The sequence below is a fragment of the Prionailurus viverrinus genome, chromosome A2, assembly GCF_022837055.1.
Source record: "Prionailurus viverrinus isolate Anna chromosome A2, UM_Priviv_1.0, whole genome shotgun sequence".
Taxonomy (NCBI): Eukaryota; Metazoa; Chordata; class Mammalia; order Carnivora; family Felidae; genus Prionailurus; species Prionailurus viverrinus.
In genome coordinates, this window is record NC_062562.1 from 102,803,704 (window position 1) to 102,807,690 (window position 3,987).

The 3,987-nt window shown below is 34.1% G+C and overlaps 1 non-coding gene across 1 annotated transcript; it reads left to right on the plus strand.

Moving 5' to 3' along the window:
* The first annotated feature begins 3,209 nt into the window (after positions 1-3,209).
* LOC125161445 (U6 spliceosomal RNA) lies at positions 3,210-3,316 on the plus strand. The gene has a single exon (XR_007150632.1). It is a non-coding gene; the product is annotated as a U6 spliceosomal RNA (small nuclear RNA).
* Positions 3,317-3,987: the final 671 nt, after the last annotated feature.

Here is a 3,987-nt window from a genome sequence, read left to right on the forward strand (position 1 = left end):
CACACTTACTTATCCTACTCTAGGGATAAAAAGCATAAGCTAACTTGGAATTAACTTCCACTTTAAAAACATGACTTCATTTCAAAAGCTTAGGGTACTATCTGAGAAAGTTTGATATCCTCATGTCTCTTTATTAGAAGTCTTATGCAGCTAGTTTGGGTAGAAATAGGAAAAAAGGAACAGTATTAAAATGTACATCAAGCAGACATGAGATTAACTCAGTTTTTTTTTTTCTGGATATTTTAGTACCTTTAGAGTGTGTAGTAGATCTTGGGATCTTCTCCAAGTATGTGTGTTTTCTTATTCCCACTCATTAAGCAACCATGTTCTTAACTAGGTACAATCTTAATACTCACCTATTTAGTGTTCACCTCAAGGGTTGCCTGCTATATATAAGAGGCTGCACTTAGGAAGTTCCAGAAAAGCCAATTGTTGGAACAAGTAAGATCCTAGGGCTCTGGCTAAGGCTGAACCACAGGAGCTCAGGCTGACCATGGAGTGGTCAGATATACCCTCAGATTTGAACATAGAGAAATGCATCCTAGTTTATTTATGATCATGATAAAATGTTACTTATAATGATAAAGATATGATTGTATGAAACATTAGAGGGGAAAGGGAACTATAATCCATGCCTTAGGGAAAGGGCCAACTGAAAAGCAAGGACATTCTATCAAGACCAAGGAAGATGAAGCAGAGATAGTGCACAAAAAGTGGTTGGCTATATGATTTTGTAGGTCAGAATGGATATTTGAGGTGAAGTTAAGAGGTCGTTAGCAAAGGTGTGGTATTGAAAGCTATGGGATGATTGGTATTATTTAGGGAGAAGGTATGAAGGTGGGAAGGAGTTGCAGAGTTGTGTACTAATTCCAACATTTAAAGATAAGGTTGAGGAGATGTAAATCAGAGATGAAAAAACACTAAGGCATTTTGGTGTTACAGATGCCAAAGAAGAAGACTATTTAAAAAAGTGAGAGTTCAGTTATGTTTTATCAGTGCTGATAGAAAGGATGAGGACAGAGAAACCTTTATTAAGTTTAGCAGAAAAAACAAAGTTATTGGTGATCTTCCCTAACACAATTCTGGTACACTGGTGGGGAGAAAGAAGCCTTAGTGAGTGAGGTAGGTTTAGGAGTGATTGGGAAGTGAAGAAATGATGACTGGCTGTGTATTCAAGGAGCTTTTTCAGGAAGTTGGAATATGAATCTGAAATGAAAATATTGGACAGTAGTTGGAGTGGGAAATAGAAGAGTCAATGAATGTTTTACTTGGGAGATGGGAGATGGTATAGAATTCAGAATGTTTTAACAGTGTTGAGTCAAATCTAGTAAAGGAAGAAAAACATAGAAGGAAACAGCAGTAGGAGCCTAAGTGGAAGGACTGTCCTTTAATTTGAGAAGAACCACTTATTTCTATTTCTAGTTGGGTTGAAGGAAAATGTAGACAGACTTGCAAGAAGGCAAATGTCAGGAAGTTAATAAGTTTCCATTCTCTGAAATATAGCTGGTAGGAAAGGGGTAGAAACCTACTAAGCACTTGAAGCTATTTCAATGCAGCATTTAAAGCCATTAGATTTCTACTCCAGTGGCTTCTCCCTACAGCTTCTGTTTGAGCCTTACATTGTCCTCCATTTACTATCAGTAGAGAATGTAGTGATTCCAAGATGGCCACATCTAGACTACAGAAGACATTTTTTCCCCTTTGTTACCCATCTCTAGGGGATGAGTAAGTGTTTTCAAGGCATTACAAATTGGGCCAGTTGTAAAAATGTGAAGGAAAAAAAGACGACCCTATATAGAATACCATCTATGGATCAGCCATTTTCACTTCAGTCCTACAATTTTCTGTGAAGGAAGGATCTTACTTTAATTTAGGAAACTGAGACATTAAGAAACTAACTAAAAGTCATACAGATAGTAGACAGCAGGGTAGGATTACCCCCTTTTCCTTCAGGAGAAGTATGGTGATATAAATCAACCCAAAAGGTTTCTTCTCCCAAGTTATAGCAACTTGTATAATACTTCGTAGCTCTGGAAACAGAAACTATAAAGTTTCTCTTTTAGATTTATTTAAAACATTATTTTTGTTGACAAATGATTTAAAAGCAACTTCATGAAGAGGATTGTGTTCATATTTAGAACTTCTCTATTGTAATACATGTCCTTTCTTTACAAAATAAATTGTTAAGAAATGTTAAGCACTATCAAGCATAAATGAATAATAAATGACATGAATCATGTTGCTATGTCAGTATTCAGACAATTATATTTTTAAAACAATCTTTTCCAAAATTATTAAGAATAACGACCAGATACATATTCTTCCCCCAAATACTCATAATTACAATTCAATACCCACTTTAAATGACTGAACTATCTAAAGAAATAATTATCACACGGGTTTTTTTCATACATAAAATCTAACTGTGTTGCCTGACATTTAGTAAACAAGTAGTTAATATTGGTTGGTTGAATGAATTAACAAATGGATATAAAATACAGTCTTTCAATGAACTCTTACTAAATAATACCCATAGCATCTCTGGAAAGGATACTCAGTTAATAAAAAGTGTACTCTTAAAGGTTAGTTCCATACATGTTAGCTCAGCATGTGCTCATACCTCTATCATTTATTCAATTTATGTAGCATTAAATGACAATGAAATTACTGTGGTTACAACTCACATCAAATTGATAAAAGGCTTCCAAAACTGGCAAAGGGAAGTCTATAAATGAGTCTACCACTTCTCACTTTTTATTTCAAGTCAAGTATGAATGATTCGTAGCACTTCCATATCTATGACATTTTCATTATTAAAAGTTTATTTAATTATCAGTATTATGCCCTTTTCTATTAAGAATATCATATTTTATATTGACCATTCTTTGTGAATGGAGTTATCAAAGTCATTCAACCCACTTGGAAACCTGAATATTGGTTATATTATGCTGATGGAGTTTGCTATTGACAGGTTAAATAGAATACATTTTCCCAGGGCTCTGGCAACTTGTCCATATATTCAGTTGAACTCTTTTGTGCTAGTAATAGAATAAATATGTACAACTGATTTCTTGTTGTTTCCCATTTATTTCTTTTAGGTTTTGTAGTGGTGATAAATTCAATGACAGTAACCTCTCCTTACCGTTTTTTAGATTAATTTATTTTGCTGCTATTTCATTATAAATGCATGACAAGAAGTATAACAATTGGTGCTCGCTTCGGCAGCACATGTACTAGAATTGGAACGATACAGAGAAGATTAGCATGGCCCCTGCGCAAGGATGACACGCAAATTCATGAAGCGTTCCATATTAAAAAAAAAAAGAAGTATAATAATTGTTGCTTGTAAATTAAGAACTGGACACATAGACTAACCATATTTGTTATTTTCTGTTAATATTGGTTGCTTCCAGTTTGTCCAAGTACATTAAAATATGATATTATATGAGCACTAAAATTAACATATTTTAATATATGCACCCATTTTTGTCTTCCATTCCAGATTGAAATCCATTACAAAGACTGATGTTTTATTCCTCTTGTGCTTGAAATTGAATTCTTCATCAGAATAGATAGTAACTATTTATATGAGAAAATTACAATTCCTCCAAATAGAAGAGGACTTCCCCTCCTAGTTAAGTTGGTTGTCACGCTCAGATGGTATATTTTGCTTTGTCATTAGCTTCAATTGTTTTTGAATTGGAAAACACTTACCATGTCATTGAATTATTATAAGTAACATAATAAGTTGAAATCCTAAGATTTCTTTGCTTAGTAACTGCTTGGCAGGAACTATTGTGTCTTTGCCACATCTTCATCCTTGCTACTTTCTCTGGCAACTGGTAACTTGGCACAGGATTCTCTTACCAGGGTGTGGTTTTCTTCATATCCCTTAGAGCTCATATCAGATTTTTATTAAGGGATTACCAGGACAATATGTATTCTTTTTTTTTTTTCTGGACATGTATTCTAATTATAGTCTACCAG